The 15,836-nt window shown below is 39.1% G+C and overlaps 1 long non-coding RNA gene across 1 annotated transcript in view; it reads left to right on the plus strand.

Moving 5' to 3' along the window:
- Positions 1–15,836, plus strand: part of LOC147581672 (uncharacterized) — a 53,225-nt gene that overhangs the window by 22,300 nt on the left and 15,089 nt on the right. The window contains exon 2 of the long non-coding RNA XR_015249722.1: positions 14,651–14,771. This is a non-coding gene — a long non-coding RNA (uncharacterized LOC147581672). The remainder of the gene's footprint in view (positions 1–14,650; positions 14,772–15,836) is intronic.

Here is a 15,836-nt window from a genome sequence, read left to right on the forward strand (position 1 = left end):
CAATGCTATACAGAGCATGGAGAATAAAAAATGTGAGTTGAGAAATAATAGATACAGTTTGATACCATTTTAGAATTAAAAATTTGTATAGTAATATAGGGGCACCTGGGTGGCTCAGTCAGTGAAGCATCTGACTTCAGCTCAGGTCATGATCTCATGGTTTGTTGGTTCAAGTCCTGTATCGGGCTCTGTGCTGACAGCTCAGAGTCTGGAGCCTTTTTTAGCTTCTGTGTCTCTCCCTCTCTCTCTGCCCCTCCCCTGCTCATTCTCTGTCTCTCTCTGTCTCTCAAAAATAAATAAATGTTAAACAAATTTTAAAAATTTGTACAGTAATATAAAATATTGTTTATGGCTACATGCACATGTAGCAAAATTGTAAAATTATGCACAAAAATGATTCATGCCAAATTCAGGATGGAAGTTATGTCTGGGAAAAGAAGGAGAATGGAAAATAGAAAAGGTATACAGTAGGCTTTAACTGTATCTGAAATATCTAATTTTCTTTTTTTTTTTTTTTTAAAGTTTATTTATTTTTGGGACAGAGAGAGACAGAGCATGAACGGGGGAGGGGCAGAGAGAGAGGGAGACACAGAATCGGAAACAGGCTCCAGGCTCTGAGCCATCAGCCCAGAGCCCGACGCGGGGCTCGAACTCACGGACCGCGAGATCGTGACCTGGCTGAAGTCGGACGCTTAACCGACTGCGCCACCCAGGCGCCCCTGAAATGTCTAATTTTCTAAAAAAAAAAAAAAAAAAACTCTAAGGCAAATATAGTGTAATATTAAGGTTGACAAAGCTTGTGTTAACTATATTGTTATATCGTTTTTTCATGAAATATTTTATAAAATGTAAACAAGGTGAAGATAAAAGATCTAGGCATAAAAATAAGAAACTTCAGGGGATAAGTTAAAATATTAGATGTACCATGCCATAGGTCACTCTAAAAATGTTCAGCTTCTTTCTTCACTTTTTCCAGGGGGCAGTTTTTTCTAGTATGCCCCCCTAATGAAGAAAACCTGGTAGCAGAAACTTTAATTGTATTTTATTTATTTTTTTTTTAATTTTTTTTCAACGTTTTTAATTATTTTTGGGACAGAGAGAGACAGAGCATGAACGGGGGAGGGGCAGAGAGAGAGGGAGACACAGAATCGGAAACAGGCTCCAGGCTCCGAGCCATCAGCCCAGAGCCTGACGCGGGGCTCGAACTCACGGACCGCGAGATCGTGACCTGGCTGAAGTCGGACGCTTAACCGACTGCGCCACCCAGGTGCCCCTTTAATTGTATTTTAAATATAGAGATTAAGTCTTGTTACAAGTCAGTGGGCATCTAAGTGTTTTTATTGGCAGGTTACTTGGCAATTCTCTGTACTACTTCCAATAGTGCCCATTTCATATCTTCACCACCCTTTTCCCTGATTACATTTAATCTTGTTTTCTCATTCTTGTCCAGTGACCTGTCCCTGAGGGGATGCTAGGTGGGAGTGAACTCAGATACCTGCATCTGCTCCCATCTTTTCCCTTTCCTCTCTAGTCTCAGAGGATGATAGGTCCCGCCTTTTATGAACTTGGTGCTGCACCATAGGCCTCTCTAAAGCACTTCCTCCCTTTCACTGTCTGCAACCTCTTACCTCTGACTTACTTTCTCTGTGTCTGTTCTCTTATCTGTAAAATGGAGGCAGTCCATCATTGTGATAAGCATCAAATGAGATCAGAGAACCTATGTAAATGTTAACTTTTACTGGAACAGCCATATGTCTTCAAGATATAATAATTATAACCTAGGTTTTTAAGTATAGAAAGAATTTATTGCCTTCCTTATAAGGGTTCTTTTGATATGATATAATATTGTTCTCTAAAATACCTACAGAAAGCACTTGCACAAATAAATTCATAAACAGAAACCAGGAAAGGAAAAGAGAATTAAATGTATGCCAAGTGTTAAGAGGGAACTACAGGGAAGATATTCAAAAGTTTGTAGAGAATTATTCATTTGATAATCATTTTGGATTGCCCTCACTCTAATTTTTTTTTCTCATAAGGTGATATTTTCTTCTCTAGAGCTAATCAGAAAAATGTTTGAGTTCTGAAAGTACATGTTTTAAAGTTGATAAAAAGTAACGTGTTGTCTTATGTGCAAATTTGTAAATTGATAGTGCTTTGAATGAACAGCAGGACATAAAAACACTTTTGAACAGGAACAGTATTATGAAGCATTACAGATGCTCCTTTTGGACTAGCTGCTCATTTCCTAAATAGATTTATTTGATAGCTTTTCTCATTTAATAAAAGTATGAATTAGAAAAATATGAACAGATTGTAATAACCAAAAATAAATGAACTTGACAACCTGGAAGAGGAGCATTTGCCAACGGACTGAATAATAATGTAGGAGAACTTTGGCATGCACAATTTGTGTAAGAATAAGAAACAAAATTTTTGACATTTAAGTTTAGAACAGACTGCTTAGAAGTGGATTTTGGAAAAAATAACATTTTTAATATCCTAAAATGTGTTTTCTAAAATATAGAGTCAACTATGTTTTACCTGATAATTTTAAATATCTTGTTTCTCTCTGTCCCCCCTTCTTTCTTCTTTCATTTCAAAAATGCAAAAATATAATCCAGATAAAGATGACTATAATGAACACTATTGAACTTCTGATTTTGAATCCATATTACCCATGAAAAGTGAAAAAGTTAACCTTTGACTTAAATATCTTGATGACAGTTGATAGCTCTGAAAGTAGAATCATCATCTTTTTAGAAAACTGGCATGTTCGTTTCAGCTGTTTCCTGCTACCTGTGTAATTTTTTTAAACTTAAGTTTTAATTCCAGTGAGTTAACACATAGTGTTGTATTAGTTTCAGGAGTACAGGTTTACAGTATAGTGATTCAGCACTTTCATATAACACCCAATGCTCATCACAAGTGCACTCCTTAACTCCCATCACCCATTTAACCCATTCCCCGCCCTCCCTCCCCTCTGGGAACCATCAGTGTGTTCTCTATAGTTAAGAGTCTCCTTCTTGGTTTGTTTCTCTCTCTCTCTCCTGCTCTTTTTTTTCCCTTTGCTGGTTTGTTTTGTTTCTTAAAATCATATGGTATTTGTCTTTCTCTGACTGACTTTTCTCTTATACTCTCTAGCTCCATCCATGTCATTACAAATAGCAATATTTCATTCCTCTCTATAGATGCATAATATTCCATTATATATATATATATATATATATATATATATATACATATATGTATACCACATACGTATATACATATATATATACCACATCTTCTTTATCCATTCATCAACTGATGGATACTTGGACTGCTTCTGTATCTTGGCTACTTCTGTATCTTGGCTACTGTAAATAATGCTGCTATAAACATAGGGGTGCATGTATCCCTTTAAATTAGTGTTCTGCTACCTGTGTAGTCTTAAGCAAGTCACTTAACATCTCCAAACCCCAGATTCCTTATATATGTGAAGAAAATAATAATTTAGGAGTGATATGATAATCAAAATGAAGCAATGCATCTGACAGTGTTAAAAACTATACATTTTATAAACTATGCAAAAAGAAGATATGTATACATTTTACACATCATCATTTCCTCACTGTAATTGTCTAGAACCATATATCAGAGCATCCAGGCAACTGAGCTTTTATTTTTCTTTCATATATTTGGCATTGTGTAGAATCATCCAAGTAGCCATAAATCAATTGTGCTTGAATCTAGTTAAGCATTTAAGTAAAGAAGCTTTTAAAAAATTTTTTTTAATGTTTGTTTATTTTTGAGAGAGAAAGAGACTGACAGAACATGAATGGGACGGGGGTAGGGTGGGGGGGAGACAGAGAGATGGAAACACAGAATCTGAAGCAGGCTCCAGGCTCTGAGCTTCAGCATACATGGGGATTGAACTCATGAGCTGTGAAATCATGACCTGAGCTGAAGTCGGATGCTTAACCGACTGAGCCACCCAGGCACCCCTAAGTAAAGAACCTTGAAGAGGTGATCTACTCTCTTTGTATTATAGCTAAAGAAACAAACGTACAGAGAAGGGAGAAACTCAAGGAAAAAGAAATAGCTCACTAATAATTAGAGCAGGACTGAGGGCTCAGGTGTTCTGAATCTTTCCTGATAGTAATCTTTTTATTCTTCCATTCTCCCTTCCTACCCCAAGGATAGGGATACAAACCCGTGCTTATTGATTTTGTGAACGCTGTGTCAGGTATTTTCTATGGGTTCTTCCAAATAACAAACATTTCCTGAATACCTGATGTGGAATGGGAATTTAAAGATAAAGATAAATAAAGTACCACCATTGTCTGCCAGCAACCACAAAATAATAGAGGAATAAATGTGTCTGAAAAGAGCTGCAATAAATTGGGATATGCGCTCTAACAGAAGTATGTTTTTATAAAAAGAGTCAGGAATAATACTTAAAAAAGGGACCAGAGAGGACAGGGTAGATTTCTGAAAAAGGAGACACTAATTTTGATGAGTCACATCGTGTGTGTGTGTGTGTGTGTGTGTGTGTGTGTGTGTGTGTGTACAAGAAGGTGGGAGGACCTGAAAGAGAACACCCCCCCCAATGACAACACGTGCAAAAGTATGGAAGAACAACAACGACAACAAAAACCATGATGTGTGTGCAAAATAGACAGCAGGCAATTTAGCTGTCTGTATACTGTGTGTAAGGGAGGGAGCAGTAGGGGGCGGGTGGCGAGAGGGAACAGCTGGAGAGAGGTGAGTCCAGCTGAGCAGACCTGAGTTAAGATGCAGGAATCAAGAGTCAAAGCAAGTACTGTAGCGTGGAGTGCTTATAATCAGAACCAGCGGGAAAGCTATTAATGGGTTTCATGTTGGGGGACTGGTCTCCTGTAAGTATTGCTTTTGGTGTTGTTGTTGTTTTTTTTTTCCAATTAAAAAAAAAATCTCCCTGGAGCAGAACCTAGGGAAAATTAAAATGCTAAAAACTGGAGTGAAAAGGCAAGTTAGGAGACCACTGAGAAATGGTGGGATTTGCTGTGAAGCAGTGGGAACCATGGAAATGCAAGAAGAGATGACAGAAAAGATAAGGTGGGTATTGATAGCCCCATGCCACAAGTGAACAAATCAAAGCTCAAAAAAGCTAAGTAATTAGCCCAAGACCACACAAGCTGGGAAGGAGAAAAATCAAGATTGAAACATCTATCTCTGTTAACTCTAATGCCAGGGCCAGCCTCCAAGCTGCGTTCCCTTGGGTGGGTCCCATCTGCTTCCCTGGAGGAAGAGGACCACTTTCTTCACACCCAAAGGCTCTGTATGCCCAAAGGGGGCATTCTTCAACACAATTCTTTTTTTTTTTTAATGTTTACTTATTTTTGAGAGACAGAGTACAAGAGGGGGAAGGGCAGAGAGAGAGGGAGACACAGAATCTGAAGCAGGCTCCAGGCTCTGAGCTGTCAGCATAGAGCCCGATGTGGGGCTCAAACTCACGAACCATGAGATCATGACCTGAGCTGAAGTCGGACGCTCAACCGACTGAACACCTAGGTGCCCCAGCACAACACTAATTCTAATGTGGCACCATGTGTCCTTGGTTAGACATTTTACTTTAGCAATGTTATATTTACTCTTGACAAAACTGCTGCGAGAATACATTTTACTTACTTTTTGGCAATGTTATTACTAATAGTAGTATCTCTGAGTTAGTCTGAATCCTTAAGGGGGGGGGAATGTACTTTAAAAATTTATTAATACAACTTGTTTTTATTTCTGAATAGGCTCACTGATCCTAAGTAATTTGTCTAGACTTCTCACACTCTCTCTCTCTCTCTCTCTCTCTCTCACATTTACTTATAGAATGGTGGGAAATAATCTGTAAAAATTATGCAGATAGGGAAAATTTGATAGAATTTTAGTAAATTTTAATAAAATCAAAGCTTGCTTACTACTTGGAATCATTTAAAATTTTCATGTATATTAAATTTAATATACTGTTTAATGTCTCTATTTTATAATAAAAATAAGATGAAGATTAAACTTTTTCTGCCTTTTACCTGGACACTAATCTATAAATAAGAAAATCACTCTTAGATTTCTTGTAGAAATCTTTTACTTGACTAAATGAAACTTTGTCAATGGAACTCTAAAGTAAAACAAATTCTTTTTTCCACAAAACTGTACAATTTTGAATTGTATAATTCGAATACTTAATAGGACGTTTTAATCTTGGCACGTTTGGGAGGGGACTATTTTAGGGACAACTTTGGTCAAAGAAGTGAAAAGATTTGCAGAATCTAGGCTTTCGTGATGACACTGGGTCAAACTGACAGCTGCTTTAGGTGTGAGTTGCTCTTAGTAAATTTCCTGTCCATGGAATAAACAAACTCACGTTTTATGGGTGCTCTCAGCTATGTGGAATGTCTGATTATTTAAGTGCCTTGTGGTTCAGTGCTTTAAACAGTAGAATTAAGAAATTGTGAAAACCCAGCCAGGGGTTACAAGTTGATTCAAGACAAATGTAGCTAACAATCCTCAGTTTCCTCATCTAAGGGCAAAAAATAACAGTACCTATCTGTGTTAGCCAGGGTGCTGCAGAGAAACAGAAACGATAGGATGTGTTGCAAAAGAATTGTCATCTGAGCCCAAAGGCAGTCAGTTGTCAGAATTCCTTCTTGCTGGGGGAGGCCATTCTTTTTCTGTTAAGGTCTTCAATTGATTGGATGAGACCCCTCCACATTACAGAGGGCAATCTGCTTTACTCACTGATTTAATTGTTAGTCTCATTAAAAACAAAAGCAAAAACAAACAACTTTCACAGAAACATCCAGAATAATGTTTGACCAAATATCTGAATGTCATGGCCCAGTTGGGTTGACATAAAATTAACCATCATACTATTTCAAAAGAATGTTCTGAGCATTAAATTATTTAATACATGTAAAACACTGTATTAGGACATTGGCACCTAACACTCACTGAATATTAAATCCTATTATTTTGTTGTTATTAATATTCAAGCAGTGACCTAGAGTGGTAGTGGAAAAAAAAAAGACTATTGTTTTATACCTTGTATAGGAATGATGAGAGACATTTTAAGTGAGCATGAAAAATAGTGAACATGATGTAGATAGGAACTTCCTAGTAAATTATCAGATGTTCTCATTCAAATCGAACTTTTGTGAAGAGAAATGCATTTATGTATCTATCCCAAAGTAAACACACTGAGAAAAAATTCTTTTACATCGTTCTCCTTGGCACTTTTAGAGATACAACTCTTTCCTTTCCAGTGGCAAGAGAGAGTTCAATTCTTCAAATCTGGTCAGGAAAAGCAGCTTGCTTCTATTTAAAGTTAAAATTCATTCTTCATCTTTCTCCTTCCCTTTTGCTACTGCTGGGAAATCAGTATAAAATAAAGGCCCATCTCATAAAATCTTAGGCAGCAGCATAGTTACATTATTCACACTTAGTTCAAATGGAGAAGTTCATTCCAACCAGAAAAGTTATGAAAGATATGCAGTTCCCAGGAGGAGTGGGCCTTCTGCCAGATAAATCATTCACCAACGCACGAGGCTGCAGCCTGGCCTTCCCTCCTTGCACCTGTTTCATTGCAGGATCCTTTACCGCCTGGCTTCGGCTGCCCACGTGCTCATCTAACAACTGAAGCCCAAAGTTCAGAGATCAGCAGTTTCTTGCTCTGACAGTGATGACGATCTCCCTTTCTTCATTAATTGTGAATTCTATCGAATTTTTTTGTTATTATAATCTGTCAGGAACTCTTTACTCAGACTCCTTAATAAATCATCTCTTTTCTCAAGCGACTGCTCTGACTTCCCATTTATTCCAAGATGGGTTGAAATTACTAACTTTTATTATAAACACCCTTGGCTCCTTTTCTCCCCCCTACAGACTTTGAATTGCTTTCTTTCCCCTCTCCTGTCATCTGGGAGTTCGTTCTGTGTGCAGAACGTTTTGCCGCTTTGGGTATGAGAAAGCATTGTTCGGCTGCTCTTTTCTTGTCCTGTGTTCTTTGTTTCTCAGCCTTATTAATAGTTAATCTTATAAAGGCCTCTGCTCACTTTGCAGTTGCAGGTGTGCTAGGCGGGTACTGGTGTAACTCAGCCTGCCAGAGGCCTGGACTAGCTGCTCAACTGGGCAAAATGAGAAAATGAGGCAACAATGCTATGCTGCCCTTTGCCTCTCCTCTTGGGTGCCCACCCCTCCAATTCTTTTGTTTTTAATGTTTATTCTTATTTTTGAGACAGAGAGAGCAGGGGAGGGGCAGAGAGAGTAAGACAGAGGACCTGAAGCAGGTTCTGAGCTGACAGCAGGGCTCAAACTCACGAACCGTGAGATCATGACCTGAACTGAAGTTGGAAGCTTAATCAGCTGAGCCACCCAGGCACCCCCACCCCTCCAATTTTTGAAGCTGTGCTCCCTTTCCATTTCCCCAGCCAGTTCTCTTCCTCAGCTTTAAGGAAGCTAATTAGCTTCTCCAAGAAGCTAATTTTCATTTAGGAGCTAAGGATGTCATGTTGCATGGTACATACTGGTTAGGTAGCTTGTGCAAGCACACCCTGAATGCCTCTGTTAATCACTATATAAAGAATGTAGAGATCCTGTCCCCCCTCCATATTCCCATCAAACAGAATATGCAGAAGAATGTTTGCTCGGCATTCAAGGTCAGGGGATCTGGGGATGGCCATCCAGGAGCATCTCCCTTATAATGAAAAGCGTCTGGATGGCAGGCCTTGATATCCTTGGAAACAGTGGCTATGCAGGAAGGGGAAGGGCCATTGATAGTTGTTAGGTGAAGTTACTATGATATAAAAACTTGCTGCACATAGATCCTGTAGCACATGGTTTGTCCATGCTCTTGGACTCGCTGTATATAAGTTCTCCCAATAAACCTATGTCTCCTTCCCTGTTTCTGGGTCTTTTCTTGGCTTAGAGTCTGCTGGGGGTGTGGCTACACATGTTACCTCTTATTTCCATTATATTTGAGTACCATGTGAAGAGAGAAGAATTCAACCCAAAGAAATAAGAGTTGAATATCCAGGCTCATTTCAACCACATTATATAGGTAATTACATACTCTCTTTGTTTGGGAGTCTTTAAAGAAAGTCTCATTATAAAGTAGATTGTTCTGGATTCCTGACAAACATAGCAAATGTAGTGGAAACTTCTGGTTTCCCATTCTGACCCCCCCTTGCTGTGCTGGTATAGTCATCCCCAGTCGCTTACAGTGTTAGTTGCTAATAGTTCACAGCTATACCCTCCCGGAAGAATTCCCATTCACCAATTGAAGCCACCTAGCTTGAAATTTTCTGGGAAGTTATGCCCATCTCTGGGACAGTCTACAGCTATGGCCAATGGCTGACTGATACACAGTACAAAATCCCACCCAAAGCTAGAACTACTGAGGGTTACCATTCAGGCTCCTGAACCCATAAACTCAGCCTGAAACTGGTTTCCGTTAACTCACATCTTTGTTTAGGATACTACGTATGCATACTCTGTTTCCTTCACTTCCCTCTAGAGTTATCCTGAGAAAACTGTCTCAAAATCATTTGCACAGGAGCACCTTGATTGATAAGTTGGTTTAACGTCCAACTTCAGCTCAGGTCATGATTTCGTGGGTTTGTGGGATCAAGCGTTGCATCTGGTTCACTGCTGTCAGCCTGCCAGCACTGAGCCCCCGTCGGGTCCTCTGTCCCCACTCTCTCTGCTCCTCCCCCACCCACACTCGCAAAAAATAAATAAAACATTAAGAAAAATGAGTTGCACTAGAATGTACTTTTAGACTCTTGCTTCTAGGAGACTTGACTGAAGACCCTGAGAATAAGCTTTGGGAACCAGCAAAGCATGAGACTGGAGAGAAAGGAGGGGCATTTTTTTGCAGAAAAAAATTGGTATTTCAAATTAAAAAACATAGCATTGAAGCACTCATCAGGGAGAAAATGAGAATTTTGACTTTTTAAAAGAGTTTCATATTGCTTTTATTTTGGATTACATGGGGCAGGACACACAATCTCCTGAGTGCTCAGTTACTCTGTATGTCTTAATCAAACATTGGCAGTAAGAAAAGGAATCTATCACAAACTCTTGTTTTTCAGTCATCCAAAACTACATGTCTCTATGGCTTCATGAAAGAAAAACATACATAAATAGTAGAATTCACAAATTTAACTATGTGCAAATCTCCTAACTATAAATGAATCTTCCAAAAGGAGAGCATTGGTGAGTTGCTAGGTGGTGATGTCTACTGCAGGATTTTGCACATGGCTATCTAGGAGCAAATTATGGTGCAGGGAGGTGTGGGAGTCTCTGGTATTTTCTGTGTATTAGAGGAAGTCAGACCACTTCTAGTCAAAACCGTGAGCTTCTTTTGCTGGGCATCTTGTGTAGAAATCTATCTCAAACACAGAGAAAACCCAAAGATTTTATCCTTCAGTGGCAGTAGGCTCCTTATTGAACACAGAACCATTTAAATGTAGGTTATCCTCTTATTAGATGGGCCATATCTCTTCAGTTTTCTACAACCCAGAGTCATGTCTATCTATGCTCGCGTCTCAAATTTAAAGCAGCTAGAGTCATCCATGTAAAGCACACTTTCTACCTATGAAATTAACACCTTCCTTGTTCTCATTCTTCATCTTCTATGGTTCTGCCCTGATTGAAGGATTTTTCACCCCATCCCTGATCTGCCTCTGGACCTTCTCATTGTACCATGGTGTTTGGTTTCACTTGATTTGACTCTCTGCTTCTCCTTTACTTTCCTCTCTTCTCTACCTCTTCATACAAGCTCCTGCAGATGGATACTCCACTTGGGCATCTTCCGGAATAAGTGCACCTGCACTGACTCATTCTTCAGTCATACCCCTGCCTCATAATGTTTTTGACAATGTCTTCAATGTATCTTTTACAACAGAATAAGACAAATAAGCCACCAAACAACCACTGCCAAGCTCCAAATAGATTAAGCTCTGAAATTCTACCACCTTTGCTCCAAGTTTTGTGCGATCCCAGTGGGATGGAAGGTGAGCTGACTTCTTAAACCTCTCCATTGACCTGATCCCATCAATCAGTTTTCTCACTAGGGGGATGCCAGCTTACAGAATGCCTCCTGTCCATGTTGCAATTACTAGAGCTCTGGAAACAGGGTCAAAACTCTTTTTGTATAATGACTGTATCTATTGCTGACTATCTCTTATTGCACAACAACTACATGACAGGCACCATGCCAGATACTTTTTTTCCTTTATTTTTAATCCATATTGCTGCATGCGGGCATAAGTATTATCTCCATTCTTCAAATGAAGTTGTGGTTTAGAGGGGTTAAAGTCAGACATCAGACATAAAGGGACAGATTTGGATGTGTCTGTTTTCCAAGGCCGTATTTCATTCTCTCTCTTTTTATTGTCATCCAACTACTCACCTCAGTCTAGCAACTATCCATTTGCAGAATCCCCTGTATTAGTTATCTATTGCTGGTAGCAAGCTTAGTGACCTAAAACAACATGCATTTATTATCTCAGTTTCCATTGGTCAGAGGTTGCTATGACTTAGCTGGATTCTTTGCTCAAGGTCTCAAAAAGTGCAATCAAGGTGTCAACTGGGCTTCGTACCTTTCTGAAGCTTGGTGTCCTCTTCCAAGGTATTAACAAAATTCATTTCCTTGCAGCTGCATGGCTGATAGTTCTGGCTTTACTGGCTGTTGACTAGGGGTCACCGTCATGTCCTAAAGGTCTTCTCCCAATTCCATTGGCAAAATATGGTGGTCACTCTTTGAAGAGCAGCAGGAGAATCTCTCTGCAGTGTGTTATGACAGAGTCTTATCAACTTAACCTAATTAAAGGAGTCATCTCTCACACCTTTGCCATATTCCATTGATTAGAAACAAATCACAAGTCATACCCACACTCGAGTGGAGGGGATCCCATAGGGAGGATCTAATTGGGGGTCACATTAAGGTTTTCTGCCACCCTCCCTTTCCAATATTCTCACAGGGCTGCTGCTGAAGGTTCAACGAACACAGCCCAGAGTACAAGAGATAAAGTTCCCACTGAAGCTGCTGGTTCCAGCTGCCATTTTTCTCCCCCATGTAAGTGGGGAGGATATTATTTATCTACTTTGCTGGGGCAGGGTGACAATTTGGCCATAGAATGCTTTGATACCCATGATGAAAGGCTTCTTTATAAATCCAAAGTACATTTTTTTCCCAAAAAAGAAAAATAGAAAGAAGTCATCTGTTGCTAGGGAAACCACAACCTTTTGCTGTGCTTATTTAGAAAAGAGACATATTCAAGACTCTTCACCGTAGGAACAGGGATTGTGCTTTGTTGGTGAGAATAAACAAAGAAAAAATATCAATCCTCTCAAATGAAAAAAAAATCCGTTATCTTGTATCTTGCTGAAAAGGTTTTATTCTCAGGGGTTCAATTCAAGATTCACCCCCTCTTTTCCCTTGCTATTTTTGTCTAGAAATTTCCTTTAAATTTGGCAGAATCTTTGGGTCTCAGCAAAACATGAGAAGCTGAAGGGATATTGGGCAAGCTAGAAAAATTCATTCCAGAAGGGCATGGCTAAGAGGCTATAGACTCTTCCCCTTCTGTTCAGATTGTGCCTGGGCACTAAGTCAAGAAAGAGTCTCAGAGAATTTTTTTAGTACTCTTGCTTAGTATGTCATTAGACTTTTCATATTGCTTAAATGATCACATTCTTGCATACATACTGTGGTTCAAGTCACACTTTTAAAAGGCAGTTCTATTTTCAGGTGTCTGGAATTTTAGCTAAAATAGTTTGATGCAGGGGTGCCTGGGTGGCTCCGTCAGTTAAGCATCCGACTTCGCTCAGGTCATGGTCTAGTTCATGGGTTTGAGCCTCCCGTAGGATTCTGTGCAGACAGCTCAGAGCCTGGAGCCTGCCACGGACTCTGTGTCTCCCTTGCTCTCTGCCCCTCCTTCGCTTGCACTCTGTCTTTCTGTCTCTCAAAAATAAACATTAAAATTTTTTAATTCTTTTTTCAATATATGAAGTTTATTGTCAAATTGGTTTCCACACAACACCCAGTGCTCATCCCAAAAGGTGCCCTCCTCAATACCCATCACCCACCCTCTCCTCCCTCCCACCCCCCATCAACCCTCAGTTTGTTCTCAGTTTTTAACAGTCTCTTATGCTTTGGCTCTCTTCCACTCTAACCTCTTTTTTTTTTTTTTCTTCCCCTCCCCCATGGGTTTCGGTTAAGTTTCTCAGGATCCACATAAGAGTGAAACCATATGGTATCTGTCTTTCTCTGTATGGCTTATTTCACTTAGCATCACACTCTCCAGTTCCATCCACGTTGTTACAAAGGGCCATATTTCATTCCTTCTCATTGCCACGTAGTACTCCATTGTGTATATAAATCACAATTTCTTTATCCATTCATCAGATGATGGACATTTAGGTTCTTTCCATAATTTGGCTATTGTTGAGAGTGCTGCTATAAACATTGGGGTACAAGTGCCCCTATGCATCAGTACTCCTGTATCCCTTGGGTAAATTCCTAGCAGTGCTATTGCTGGGTCATAGGGTAAGTCTATTTTTAATTTTTTGAGAAACCTCCACACTGTTTTCCAGAGTGGCTGTACCAGTTTGCATTTCCACCAACAGTGCAAGAGGGTTCCCGTTTCTCCACATCCTCGCCAGCATCTATAGTCTCCTGATTTGTTCATTTTGGCCACTCTGAGTGGTGTGAGGTGATATCTGAGTGTGGTTTTGATTTGTATTTCCCTGATAAGGAGCGACGTTGAACATCTTTTCATGTGCCTGTTGGCCATCCGGATGTCTTCTTTAGAGAAGTGTCTATTCATGTTTTCTGCCCATTTCTTCACTGGGTTATTTGTTTTTCGGGTGTGGAGTTTGGTGAGCTCTTTATAGATTTTGGATACTAGCCCTTTGTCCGATATGTCATTTGCAAATATCTTTTCCCATTCCGTTGGTTGCCTTTTAGTTTTGTTGGTTGTTTCCTTTGCTGTGCAGAAGCTTTTTATCTTCATAAGGTCCCAGTAGTTCATTTTTGCTTTTAATTCCCTTGCCTTTGGAGATGTGTCAAGTAAGAAATTGCTACAGCTGAGGTCTAAAAATTTTTTAAATACAATAAAATACAATAAAAAAATAAAATAAGTTTGATGAAGTTTGACCCCAAATGCTGCCTTTTCAGACCCTTTAGATCCAACTCTTCTTTGTGGCATGGTAAGAGGCTTCCTCTTCTAGTGCCCTGGTGAGTAGGCTCACTGAGACAAGCCTCCAAACTGCTAGGCCAGACTGCCTGCCACCATCTCTTGAGGCCCAATGGAGCTTCTGGTTGACGTCTCTTCAGGGATATTCTGGGGGATACTTTATTTGTGAAAATGTGGAGATGGGACAGGATGGGGCAAAGAGATAGTAACTAGAATATTCTGACCTACGGACATATTGTTACATAACAATGGTGTATGTCTGAGGACATGGCCCTGATTAGCCTCACTTAAAATCTAAAATGAAAAGGCGTGTGGAAACTGAGGAGAATTTTATTCTGGATTGGCCTTGTGTGTAGTCTGTATGTCACTAATTCCTCTATTGTTAGTCTCCGTAGGAAAAATATCCCAAAGTGGGTTTTATGGCTTCTCTTCTCTACTCCTAGGTGAAGAACTGTGTGCTATTGAAGATTCTCTCCTATTTCTTCAAAAGGCCCATGCTCATCAAGAGGCTAGGGAGAGGAGTGTGGATTCAGGAACCCGAGTTATCGAAAGCCCATGTACTGGGTAAGCAGAGCTTTGCAGGCAGTTTGCTACAATGTGAATTACAGATAGTTACCTAATAAAGGGAATGGCTATTTTATTTCTTCTTTTTGTTTGGAATGTGTCTTTCATATATCTGTGCTCTGTGAGCCTATGTCTGTGTTCATGAGGTGATATTTTATTCACTATTGTGGCGACATTAAAGCTTGTTAAGTCAGGCTGTTAAGTTCTCTAAAAAAAATTCTCAAATTATTACAGCCAAAGTGTAACCAATGTTACACTGAGAATCATAAATACAATTCAAATAAATACAAAATAAAAAAATGTATTCTTTAGTTCAACTTAAAAGTTAAAATGTAATATTTAAAACTGGTTTGTATCACTATTTTGTCATAGTCATTTTTATGATACTAAAAGAACTATATGAACTACGTTTCTAATTATCATTTAATCTTAATAGGGTTTAAATTTATAACTTTCTAAAGAAAAAGGCAGCCATTTTAATTTCTGCATCTGCAAAAGTAACGTTACATGAGGCCAAATGTGTGAATTACTGCAAGTTATATGGAAAATTTTGTCTAGGGAATATGAGAAGGATAAGGGTTTGAAAAAATAAATATGCCATTTTATTCCCCAGTTTTCAGTATTACTATACTAATAACTATTAGAAACTAAGAGTGAAAATGCTAATATTCTTCTAATTATAAGTTATGGGCAGCACAGTATGTTCCTAATAGCACTACATGCTTTGTTCATAATCAGTAGTGTAAGGAAAAAAATTAAAACCACTCAGTTTAACATGGTTGCATATCAGTAAAGCTTAGCTGTTTTTAAGCTCTTCTTCAAAAGTAAACCCGACAGGCTGGTTTAAAAATATCTACCCATAATCTCTGCCTCATAGGTGTCTATGTTTCTGTAAGGTAAAAAGCATCAAGAAGGTAAATGAAATGTGCAGAAAGAGTAAGAATAACTGGAAACACTTAACTGTGGTTAGCCTACTCTGTCTGAATATAACAGAGTGTAATGGCTTACAGTGGTGAATTGAGTCATCAAATTTATTTACTGATAGTCCATCTACTTGCTATTTTA

The sequence above is a fragment of the Puma concolor genome, chromosome B1 (genome assembly GCF_028749965.1).
Source record: "Puma concolor isolate L17-30 chromosome B1, mPumCon1.1.hap2, whole genome shotgun sequence".
In the NCBI taxonomy this organism is placed as follows: Eukaryota; Metazoa; Chordata; class Mammalia; order Carnivora; family Felidae; genus Puma; species Puma concolor.